We start from the raw sequence: 13,653 nt of genomic DNA, 5'->3' as shown, positions 1-13,653 counted from the left end.
TGCACATCTCAGGACACTAAGGGGTGATTTTTAACATGGCCAATGAACCTAACCCACACATCGTTGGACTGCGGGAAGAAACCGGAGCAGGGCCCAGACTGAAATAATGGGGAAAAATCTGGTGCTGTGTTTATTCATACAAGTGCTTGATTGTAGTGACTGAGATGGTGCAGCACAGTGTTTACACAAACAAGGACTAGATTGTAATAACAGATCTTTCTATGAAATCTCCAGTTCCTGCAGGGCAGGAGGAGGCCATTCAGTCCATCCAGACAGATCCTATCCCCCTGATCCTGCCCAGTCTCCCTATGCTGCTGATGTTTGGAGAGTGTGAGGAAAGGCTCCCCCCGCAGACACGGGGACAATGTACAGACTCCACACAGACACTGAGCCCAAGGCCGCCAATTGAAGCCGGGGCCTCCCTGACGCTGTGAGAGCGCAGCACCAACCACTGAGCCCCCACCGTGCCGCCTCACAGTGTAACTGACCATCCCCCCGGCTCTGTTAATATTATACAGAGACACGCTGTATTTACACAGTAAATCACCATTTTAATCCTGAAGCTGAATGTTGAACCTTTTTCTGGGCCGTTAATTCCTTACCGTTATTCACAAATCCGCGCGCTCCGCTCGACGCCGGTCAGTTCCCGCCGAAGAAGAAGATTCCCGCTTCTCCGGTCACGTGACACCAGTCCGCCCCGCCCCCGCCGCGCGCAGAAACCGTTTAACGGCCGCTTCCCGACACGTCAGTGGGCGGGACCGCACTGCGTTCGCATTCCTCATTGGTCCATGGCGCTGTCCATCAGATGGAGACAGCCAATAGGAGCCCGCTCCAGCAGAATGATTGACAGCTGGTCTGGGTGGACTCGGGCAGATTGTGATGAGTCAGTGTCCTGGCTGGAGATAACAGCACAGCCTCTGTAAGCTGCTGCTCAAACCCTCTGTCCACTCACACTGTCTGCACCTTTAACACTTGGAAAGACCCACATTCCAACCATTATCCTGGAAATGGAGTCTGTGCCTATATACACCCTGTTTGTGAACACATCTCCCGCTCACCTGAAGAAGGAGCCACACTCCGAAAGCTCGTGCTGCCAAATAAACCTGTTGGGCTGTAACCTGGTGTTGTGAGACATCTTACTGTGTCCACCCCAGTCCAACACCGGCATCTCCACATCAAGATTGTGATGAAGCAGCGACTCGCCGTGGATTCGCTGCCATTGGGGACAATCCCAGCCAGCGAGAGGCAGCACCTCCCGCCCCCAAGAGCAGCATTCGCACCGTCCCACTTTCTCCTCCATTTGGGCAGCACCACAAACAGCTTCTTGTTATTTCTTCCATTGGCAGCACCCACGGGTGCTCTTGGTGCTCCCGTTCCAGCACCTTTCCTCTTAATGATGGGGGAATGAGGCTCCCATCGCCCAGAATAAACATCCAGCAACACCGACAGCTCCCAGCTTCCACACACTTATCGCCGTAACTCCGGGTGTTTTCTACTCATCCTCCCTCTCTGGACAAGTTCCACTCCCTGCCTCATAACCGGATCATTCCGGGGGACTTTCCGTACCTGGTTAGCGGTTACCAGAACTTTATCTTCTTGTGTGAAATACATTATCTTCACATTCCAGCAGGAACATCTTTATCTCCAGGCAAAGGCAGCTTGGACAGAGCATCCACATTGCCGTGTTTCTCTGACTGACAGCACCAACACCCAACTCTACAATCAAACTGCTGCCATGGACGCTATCCCAGTGTATGGTCCAAGGATGGAAGATAAAACATAGGAATTATGAGTGGGAGACGGCAATTCAGCCCTTCGAGCTCGCTCCGTCATACAACATCATCATGGCAAAGCTTTTAATTTCTCAACATAAAGACAATGTCTAATCCGCCTTCTTCCACCCGAGCAGACTTTTCCTCAGCTTTTATCAATGACCCAGAAATGAATACTCTGGATCTTCCTCTGCGTTTGATATCAGACAGGACAGCCCATAATCCAGATGGGGGCGGGGGGGGGGTCACTGCTAACGGTGACGGGGGGGCACTGCTAACGGTGACGGGGGGGGGTCACTGCTAACGGTGACGGGGGGGTCACTGCTAACGGTGACGGGGGGGTGTGGGGGGGGCTCTAATTGAATTAGTTGCTGCTCCAAATCTAAGTGTGGGCTCCCCTCATTGATATAGAAGGCCCCGTTATTCGAGATACGGGTCACTCCTAATCGAGGGAGGGACAGACCTAATCGAGGTAGGCAGCATTCCTAATTGACTCAGAAATGACAGAGAGCTCTCCTAACTGAAATAGTCACTGGTCCAAATCTAAACAGGGGGGCATTCCTAATTGAGATAGAAGGCTCTCTTATTGCAGATAGGGACACTCCAAAATCGAGATGGGGCACTCCTAATCGTTAGTGGGGCATTCACAATCAAGATAGGGGGCTCTCCAAATTGAGATAGTTGGGACTTCAAATCGAGATAGAGGGCACTACTAATTGATACGTGCACTCCTATGAACCTGGCAGTGAACCCAGCCAGGCCTGTGACACTGAATCCCCAAAGGACAGAGTGAACCCAGCCAGGCCTGTGACACTGTATCTCAATGGACAGAGTGAACCCAGCAAGGCCTGTGACACTGAATCTCAAAGGACAGAGTGAACCCAGCCAGGCCTGTGACACTGAATCTCAAAGGACAGAGTAAACCCAGCCAGGCCTGTGACACTGAATCTCAAAGGACAGAGTGAACCCAACGAGTCCACTATAAGACCACCCCTTAGTCTCCTATGCTCCAGGAAAACATGTCCCAGTCCATGCAGCCTTTGCTTATAAGTCAAATCATTAAGACCCAGCATTAGCCCAAAAGTTCTTTCCTGCACATTTCCTAGTTTAATAATATCCTTTATATAATAGGGACCAGGACAATACACAGTATTCCAAGTGTGGCCTTACCAATGTTGTGTAACTTCAACATGATGTCCCAATTCTTATTCCATATTCTGACCAATGAAACCAAGCGTGCCGAATATCTTCTTCACCACTCTATCCACTGTGACTCCACTTTCAAGGAGCTATGAATCTGTACCCCCATATCTCTGTTCTATGACTTTCACTAATGCCCTACCATTAACTAAGTCGTGCGCTGGTTTGATCTACCAAAGTACATCACCTTGCATTTATCGAAATTAAACTCCATGCGCCATTCATCAGCCCACTCGATCAAAGATCAATGTCCCATTGCAGTCCTAGATAAACTTCTTCACTGTTCACAATGCCACAAATCTTGGTGTCATCTGCAAAATTACCAACCATGCCTACTAAACTGTCATCCAAATCATTAATATAAATGACAAATAACAGTGGACCCAGCACTGATCCCTGAGGCACACCACTGGTCACAGGCTTCCAGTTTGAAAAACAACCCTCTACAACGACCCTCTGTCTTCTGTCATCAACCAATTTTGTATCCATTTGACTACCTTACCCTGGGTCCTGTGAGATTTAACCAAATCCGGTCTAGTTTTGCCTTGAATTGTTTACATTTTTAAACATTGAAACCTCTTGCCTTTGTTGGGAATATCAGTGCGGTTTGAGAAAAGCAAACACTGATCCCACACTCAACACCCCTTAACACAGGACTGAGCAGAGAGTGTGAAATGTGACTGGCTTGAGTGTGGTTTATCTTTTAAAAGTAGATAAGAAACACTCCTCCATTTTCAAATCTTTACCTTGCCTATGTGGTGTCTCAGACTCCCTTGACACTCACTGTCCATCGGAATTAATCTCTATTCCTCACTATCTAACTGTTATTCTCTGCATTGCTCCCGTTCCCTATCTCTCTGTTACTCTGCATCGGTCCATCTCTCTCTCTTCCTCTCCCTCTCTATCCCTGTCATCCACCATGTTGTTTATCGTTAAGGGGTCTAATCATGGAGAATTCAAACACTCTTCCTGTTTCTGTCTTGGCAGAATTAGCAACATGAGTGCAAATTTGAAGACTGGATTCACACAATATAGACAGAACGGTATTTGTATAATTGCTTCTGCAAATGCTGGTGAGCTCAATACATGAGGTACCTGAATGTTACAATAAGATAGAATCTGTATTCAGACAACTGTTACTCTCTGCATTGCTCTACCATGATGTTTATCATTAAGTGGTCTAATCACAGAGAATGCAAACACTTTCTGTTTCTGTCTTGGCAGAATTAGCAACATTAGTGGATATTTCAAGACTGGATTCACACAATACAGACTGAATGCTGGTGAGCTCAGCACATGTGGTACCTTAATATTACAATAAGATAGAATCTGTATTCAGACAACTGTCACCCCACAGAATCTAAACTTCACCATGTTAATTTGATTTATTATTGCCGCAAGTATTGGGATACAGTGAAAAGTATTGTTTCTTGTGCGCTGTACAGACAAAACATACCGTACACAGAATACATAGGGGAGAATGAGAGGAGAGGATGCAGAACATAATGTTGCAGTTACCGATAGGGTGTAGAGAAAGATCAGCTTAATATATGGTAGGTCCATTGAAAAGTTGACATTCTCCCCAAGCACTAAAGCTTTCCACAAGGCAAGGTTCACAAATTCAACCCCACTTTCCTTTGTCCCCTCTCCCATCATGCTGTGTTCAGAGTTTCTGATCGATGCTCAGGGCCCAGTATTTGAGGCTCTGAGCTGAACCCACAATCTGATTCTGAGAGAAGATTACTGCCCACTCAGATACAGCTGGCTGCAATATCCCCTTGAAATATATCTACTGTGTACAGAGTTGTTTCTTTTTTTCACTGTGTCTGCTACCCTTAAAGAACTACTGAATCATCTTTAAACATCTGTATTAATTATCACAGAACAGGGCCAACATGGGGGAATCTAGTATCAGGGAGGGAACCATTTTAAATTCATACAGCTGCCATTAAAGATGGAGATGAGGAGGAATTTTTTTTCTCTCAGGGGGTGGTTAGTGTTTAGAATTCAAAGGTAAAATTCATCTATTGGTCACAACTCAGTCTTACATTAACACTGCAATGAAGTTATTGTGAAATTCCCCTAGTTGGCGCCTGTTCAGGTCAATGCACCGAACCAGCATGTCTTTCAGAATGTGGGAGGAAACTGGAGCACCGGGAGAAAACCCAAGCGGACATCGGGAGAACATGCAAACTCCATACAGCGACCCAAGCCGGGAACCAAATCTGGGTCCTTGGTGCTGTCTTTATTCTTTGCCCTTGGAGAATAGTGCCAGTTTCTCCATGGTCTAAAAAACAGAAGTTTTTATTCTCTGTCAATGGAATTGGGACATCACTGGCATTTGTTGCTGATCCCTAATTGTCGATAAGGTGGCGATGAGTCACCTTCATGAACCTTTTCATTCATTTGGTAAAGATCCTGATTCTTGGTCCTGTGCTGGTAATGCTGCTTTACATTCTTTCCAGAGACCTCAAATTGGATGTAATGCTGTAGCTGAGGCTGAACTGGTGAATGATAAACATAACCTCTTGCCTTTTGTAGTCCAGGGGGGTGATTCCCCCAGTCCACTAGCAGCACAGTGAGCTGAGAGATACAAGCGAAGACTGTGTAGCAGCTTCCTGCTGGGTGCTACGGCCTTCAGGAGTTTCTGGCCAGATTTTTGGCGCAGTCAGCTTTGTGCCAGAAATCAGTAAGGAGCTGCATAAATTATGCTGATGACCATTTGCATAGCCGACCTGGGACTGAAGCCTTTGGGCCTGCAAGCATCTCCCAGCCCCCTGCCCAACCCCTTCCAGGCCACTGTGGGGGGGTGGTTTTGGGGAGAGAGGTCATGGCTGGCCCAGACATGTCTGCAAGACCAGTGATTACAGCGTGTCGGGGAGGGGTGGTCAGTAATGTGTGTGGGGTCGTGGAGCTGGACAGCAATCAGGAGGCTGGCAGTGTGGACTACTGCAGCAGCGCCAATCTCTGCTCTGATAAATCAGCGTCTACACAGTGGCCCACTCAGTGCTGTGCCACCGGTCTCTCCAGCTGGAATAGGGTCCACCCTGGATTTTTAAGGAGATTCACACGAGTGCATTCTGCAGTGCGCAGAGTATGTGAGGTTTGAAAATCCCACTAAAATAAACCCTAGCGGGAATTACTCCAGTTTTTTACATGAACTTGGCACTTGGAACTTTATCCCAGCTTTTTAAACTGTGTTGTCTTTAAAATTTTCTGCCCATTTCCTCAAGTCTCTCTTTTTGGGCTACCTTTCAAATTGCATCACAAATTATCATGAAGGATTTCAATTGGAAGTGAAGCTGGGAGCTGCAATTGAATAAGTAGGGAGCAGTGGGTGGATACATTCTTCATTTGTATTTTGGGAAAGGGAGAAGCTGGTGATTGCGGATTCAGACAAGGTGATGGTTTTGAAGACTGTCCATGCTCCATTGTAAGATCTGTCTCTTTTCTGTTCCAGCTATTCCTCATTGGCTAAATGTGTAAACTTGACTGTTGCTTTGATCCTGACTACTTCTCCATGGACAGTAATATTTTCTTTTCCTGTCTGCTAGGCAACCGTAAGCATTAAATTTTATATTACTATCTTGGTCCCCAGTTGGCAAATGTCTGGCTTTTAATTCAAAGTAAGAAGTCTCACAACACCAGGTTAAAATCCAACAGGTTTATTCGGTAGCACAAGCCACTAGCTTTCGGAGTGTTGCCCCTTCATCAGGTCAGTGGGATTTCTGTTCATAGTTTTAATTTTTAATTGAAAAGCATCAGTAACAGTAGCAGTTGTAGACTGCATGCCTGCAACCCTGCTCTGCATTGAATATAATCCTGACTGCTCTTCTGCCCCAACTCTCCCAGCTGCTCCTCATATCCCTCCACTCTATTAGAAATCAGAAATCTCAGTCCTGAATATTTTCAGTACTGGATCATCCACCTTCTCTGGGGTAGAGAATTCCAAAGATTAACAATCCTCTGATTGAAAACATTTCACCTCACCCTAATTCTAAACAATCTACGACTTAGCCTGAGATTTTGCTCTCCTGTTTTCAACTTCCGAACGAATGGATAACAATTACTTACTGTCTACATTGACCAGTCCTTCCAAATACTTGTACGTTTCAGTGCAATCACCTCTCATTCATCGCAACTCAGAGTATAAGCCAAAATTATTCAGTTTTGTCATCCAAGGAGAACTATTTCATCCTGCATTTCATATCCCTTTGAGGCCTCATTTCTCTTTAGCTCTGTGTCTACTTCCAGCCTTAGAATTTTCAAACTCCTGTTCACATAGGTCCATGGTTTTTCCCCTCTGAGATCTCAGCATTCCTCCACGTTTGGCCTCCTGTGTATCTCCACTCCCTTTGACATGCAGCTCTGAAATTCCTTCCCTAACCTGTTTGCTTTAATCTCTTTTACCTGGAGATGGAAATCATGTTTTCATCCAATATCCCTCATAACTTTGTAGGAAAAATGCTTGAATCCGTCATCAAAGAAGAAATAGCGAGGCACCTCGAGAAGAATTGTTTGATAGAGCAGACGCAGCACGGATTCGTTAAGGGGAAGTCGTGTCTTACGAATTTATTGGAATTCTATGAGGATGTGACTAGTGCAGTGGACAGGGGGGAACCGGTGGATGTGGTGTTTCTCGATTTTCAGAAGGCGTTTGATAAGGTGCCGCATAAAAGGTTGTTACAGAAGGTTAGGGGGCATGGACTTGGGGGTAAGGTGTTAGCGTGGATATAGGATTGGCTGTCAAATAGGAGGCAGAGAGTAGGTGCCTGATTCTATAACTGGCACAGGATGGAACATTGAAAGTGTTTTTGCTAAACTATTGTTTCTAAAGTTCCCTTTGAAACCGATTATCTGACCATTCTCTGAATAAAAATGTTGCACCACCTGAAATAAACAATCCAAGTTCAACTAATTAACAGGGAGGTGTAAATCCTCCAGAAGTTTTACACATCATTATTCAACAAACATTTAAATACAGTAACAGGAGGCAATTATTCTGTCCTTTGAACCTATCCCTCTATTTAATTACATTTTTCCTCATCTGCATCTTAATTCCATATCATCCTCGATAAGGACAGTTGACGATGACCTGCCATTGATTCACTTCACTTGTCATCCTGAATGAATGAAACTCCATTGGGCCAGAATCCACCCTGTTTGGTGTCTCTGTTGCTGGTTTACAATAATAAATGTAACTGGAGTGTTAGTGCTCATTGCCCAACAGCCGCAGCCATTGTTGTTCAGAGATCATTCAGTTTGGAAGTTAAATGGTTAATCTCCAGGTACAGAAACTGTCCTTCTCTCAGCTCATTGACAAGGAACTGGCTCCTGGGCTCTGGAGTGAAACCACAAATATGAGGAAATCAATATTTGCTCAAAATTCCAAAGTCCCGGTTGGAATTTGTTTCTTAGCATTTGACTGATTTACTGAACATCTCTGGAACAAGAAGAATTAAAGTAAAATTTCAAATGAAACTTGTTGACGGTTGAATTAGCCGCAGGTTGTCAAACTGGTTGAATTTGATCCCTGGAATGGGGCCGCTCCCTTCTCTGCAGTAAGTGAGGAATGTTTAAATTGAATTCCATGCTGAGGATGGGCAGCAGCTTTCACACAGCGGGTAAAGCAGTAAGCCTCACTGAAAAGGGATACAATCACATTTCCAATTTGTTTAATTTGAGCAAGTTACAAGAAATTTCTATCTCATTGATGCAGAGGATCAGGGACACAACTTACACAAACTACACTGAAATAAAGAGACGGGGATTTTTTTGCAGACAGCAGATAAGATTAATGTAACTTCTGACATTTAATGCCTTGACCAGTATCGTGTATATGAGCTTGTCCTGGACCCCAACATATCTCTGTTTCTTTGGTCTCTCTTTTCCCAATCCATTCATATATTGTTTATTTCATCAGCTTATTTGCCTTTTCTAAATGCATTACCTCACACTTCACAGGATTAATTTCTGTTTGACACTTTTCTGCCTAATTGTTCTGTCCACAGACATCTTTCTTCATTCTAAAGTTTTCTGTCTCACTGTTAACTACTTAACGAATTTTCATATAACTTGCAAGCTTCTTAGTCATGTCTCTTATGTTTAATAAGAAGTCTCACACTGCCAGGTTAAATTCCAACAGGTTTATTTGGTTTCAAAAACCACTAGCTTTTGGGCCTCTGACCCTTCGTCACTCACCTATTTGGTAAACCTATTGGACTTTAACCTGGTGTTGTGAGATGTCTTACTGTGTTTACCCCAGTCCATCGGCGGCATTTCCACATCCTATATTTAAGTCAGTGTAGGAGGATGATTTGCAACCTCAGGAAGATTTTGCTTCTGCAATTCACTCCAGCCCCAATTAAGTCTCCCATGTCAGGTTTACGTGTCATGGCCAATAGTAGTGGAACCAGTAAATGTTTGATGGCAATATTGGAAGTGCAGGAACCCCGAGGTACAATGGAAGCTTACAGGTGGAGACTCGTCAGGAAGAGGTCTTGTGTTTAGTTTACAGGAAGTCAGGAAACTACTTGACATATGCTTTTCACACGGATTATTGCTTGTTGAAGTTGAAAATGGTACGCTGTAATGAATATTTAGACAGGAATGTGCAGAACTGTGAAGAGTGAAGAAATAAGCAGAGGAACTTCCTTGTAATCTGCTTTATTTAGGACTGAATTATTGATATTTACCACAAGCAGCGAGGTGCCGAGTACGGAGTTCTCACTGGATAGTCATTCAATTACAAAAAATATCCATACACCATTGCAATTTGATTCCAGCCATTGAGCCAGTTTTGGATCCAGATGACCACTTTATTTTCCTTGGATCCAATGGCTTTTACTTTTCCAACTCGTCGTCAGAAAAAAAACTCACGTAGACTGCATCAAACAAGTGTCTCTCTAATTTGAGAAAAAATCAGAGAGGTTAGTCAGACATCACTTTTCTTGAACAAATTGATGCCTTTCCTAAGGATCATTTATAATAACTTTCTTTGAATAATTTGTCTACCAAGATAAAACAGACTGATCCTGTAATTACCCCATTTCCATAGAACCATAGAATAGAACCATAGAGCATTACAGCACAGAAACAGACCTTATGGCCCTCCTTGGCTGTGCCAAACCATTTTTCTGCCTAGTCCCACTGACCTGCACCTGGGCCACTTCCCTTCACACCCCTCTCATCCATGTACCTGTCCAAGTTTTTCTTAAATGTTAAAAGTGAGCCAGCATTCACCACTTCATCTGGCAGCTCATTCCACACTCCCACCACACTCTGTGTGAAGAAGCACCCACCCCCCCGACCGCCAATATTCCTTTAAACTTTTCCTCCTTCACCCTTAGCCCATGCCCTCTGGTTTTTTTCTCCCCTACCCTCAGTGGAAAAAGCCTGCTTTCATTCACTCTATCATCATTTTATACACCTCTATCAAATCTTCCCTCATTCTTCTACGCTCCAGGGAATAATGTCCTAACCTATTCAACCATTCCAACTCTTATACTCAATACTTTGATTCATAAAGGCCAATGAACCAAAAGCACTCTTTACGACCCTATCTACCTTTGACACCATTTTTAGAGAATTCCATGTATTCTGTATTCCCAGATCCCTCTGTTCTACTGCACTCCTCAGTGTGCTACCATTTATCTTGTATGTTGTACCTTGGTTTGTCCTTTCAAAGTGAAATAAGAACAACAAAGAACAAAAACAGTCCGGGAAACAGGCCCTTCGGCCCAACGAGCCCGTGCCACCATCTTAACACCACCAGTCCCCCCCTCTACCCATGACCCTTATCTAATATCTTATGGCCATCCACATTGAGGGAAAATAGCTCACACTTGTCTGCATTGCATTAAACTCCATCCACCATTTTTCAGCCCATTTTTCTATTTGGTCCAAATTCTTCTGCAAGCTTTGAAAACCTTCCTCACTGTCCACTACACCTCCAATCTTTGTATCATCAGCAAATGTGCTGATCCACTTTACCACATTATTATCCAGATCATTTGTATAGATGATAAATAACAATGGACCCAGCACTGATCCCTGTGGCACACCACTAGTCACAGGCCTCCAGTCAGAGAAGCAATCCTTCGCTACCACTTGCTGGTTTCTTCCATTGAGCCAATGTCTAATCTAATCATGGCAGAGCTTTTAATTTCTTGACAAAGGCAATACCTAAGCCTTCCTTTTCCTGAACATAATTTTCCTTAGCTTTTGTTAATGATCTAGAAGTGAATACTGTGGATCTTTCCTCCTTGTTTGGCATGATGTGAGACAGGACAGCCCCAATCCCGTAGGTGAGGTGTCACATGCACGCTGCAGTGGCAACTTTAGGTTACAGTGAACTGACATTTCCAATCTCTTCAACGCCTTCCTTACCTCCAGGGAGGCCTCTCATTTTTTGTGTCCACTTCCATAGCTGTCCATTCGCCAGCAACCGAAGCATCAATTTCAATGCTGCTGCCAGATCTGGAATGAGCTTGCCAAAAATCACTAATTGGAGCACATTGTCTGGTCTTGAGGCCTTTATGATGGCCTCCATCTGAGGCCTTGTGCAATCCATCGTTTTCAATTTCATGACCCAGGTATTCAATGAAGAACTCACATTTCTCTCTTGACTTGCAGGCCGTGCTCCTGCAAACTGTTTAAAGTATTCTCAAAATTTTCATAAAATAATCGAATCTGTGACTGAGATATTGTCCAAGTAACACTGGACTCCTGTCATTTCATTCAGGATTTGGTCCATGGCCATCCCGAACAGACTCTGAGCTGACATGATGCCAAAGGGAAGCCGCTTAAAGCACAACAGGCCCATGTAACAGGCCTAATTAAGTGGAGCTGAGTCCACAAAAAGATCAGCCACAATCTTATTGAATGGTGGAGCAAGCTCGAGGGACCTGATGGCCGACTGCTGCTCCTTGTTCTTACTTGTGTGACTGTCGTTAGGGGTGGTTGTGACTCTGATGCTACTCTCATTTGTAGATAGGCCTGAGATAGGATTACAACCCACCCGATCTCTATCATCTCCACCAGGCTCTACAGCATTCCCTATCATGGAACTACCGCTAGCGTCTAACAATCTCAGTCTCTGTAATCTCGAGTCCATACAACCACCCCTATTTATGTAACTGCCACCTGCCCTTGCTGCTTTTTAAATAACTACAAGATCAGCAATTCTCCAATCTGACATCACACCGTAGCCAAAGAGTTGGAAAGTGATGGTTAAAGCTTCTTCTTTTTATTCCCTTACTCATCTTGGCAGCCTGGGATGCATTTCATCCCGATCTGGTGATTTATTCACTTTCAAAGATGTGAATATCTCAACACTTCATCTCTCCCTAAGTTTAGCACATTCAATATTTCACAACGCTCATCTTTAACTGAGAGCTCTGCTTCGCTTCCCTGTTTTGTGAAAGCAGACACACGGATCATTAAGAACCATGCGCATTTCATCTCTCTCCATTCACAAGTTACCATTTTGTTTGAATCCTTGGCACTCTTATCTTAGTTATCTGTTTGCATTTTTGTCTTTATAAAATATCTTTTGGCTTTTTTTTTACTGACCTCTTTTTTTTTTGCCCTTTCTTTGCTTTTCCAAGTTCCTTTTTAATTCCATCTCTGTAATTGCAGACTGACACATTCCCAGGTTCAGAACAACGTACTGGGAGCCTCAGTAAAATCTGGGGCAGCTACCATAAAGGGAAAAGGCTGCCTTTTAAGACCTCTCAGTGAGAGAACGAAGGCACAAAATAAACCCTCAGGTTACATGTTTGACACATGTTCACGCTAAATGTTAACTGTGATTGTGAATGGAGTGAATAACATATAGAACTGGAAGAAACTTATTTGTTTTGCACTTTGTCTGCTGTCAGCTTTGAGTAGTATTGTAATATACTTTTTATAAACCTAATGTACAGAGTGTATTGTTGGACAAATACATTTTAATTGCTCTTTGTCCCCTAACCTCATTGCGCTCAATTCATCTCAGTTAATTTTGGGACAGTTGAAATCCACTTTGATCGCTGTCATTTCGTTACTGTACTTGGAAAGGCATGGCCTGTTCCGGAATGCCAGCATGGACGTGTATGGGGCAGGTCATGTCTTACTAACTTGATCGTTTTTTTTTGAGGGGTGATGATGGTAGAGTCGTGGATGTTGTCTACATGGCTTTTGACAATGTCCCTCTTGGTAGGTTCATCCAGAAGATTAAGATGCAAAGGATCCACGGTGACTTGGCCACTTGGATTCCGAATTGACTTGCGCAAAGAAGTCAGAGGGTTGTGGTAGAAGGTGTTTTTTTTTCTGGTTCGAGGTCCGTGTTATGTTCCACAGGGATCTGCACTTGGACCTATTTCTTTGGGATATACATAAATGACTTGGATGATAACATGGGTGAGTTAGTAAATTTGCAGACAACTCCAGATAAGTGGAGTTGTGGACAGTATAGAAGATTGTCAAAGGATACAGCGGGATATAGATTAGTTGCAGATATTTGTGGAGAAATGGCAGATGGAGTTTAATCCAGGCAAGTGTGAAGTGCTGCACTTTAGGAGGTCAAATGTTAAGGGTAAGTATACAGTTAATGGCAGGGATATACGGAGGGATCTTGGGGTTCAAGTCCATAGCTCCCTGAAAGTGACTACACAAGTAGATAGGGTGGTCAAGAAAATGT

The sequence above is a fragment of the Carcharhinus amblyrhynchos genome, unplaced genomic scaffold (genome assembly GCF_965287045.1).
Source record: "Carcharhinus amblyrhynchos unplaced genomic scaffold, sCarAmb.v2.hapA scaffold_48, whole genome shotgun sequence".
NCBI lineage: Eukaryota > Metazoa > Chordata > Chondrichthyes > Carcharhiniformes > Carcharhinidae > Carcharhinus > Carcharhinus amblyrhynchos.
The sequence above is the reverse complement of the archived record's forward strand: the minus strand, read 5'-3'. Positions refer to the sequence as shown.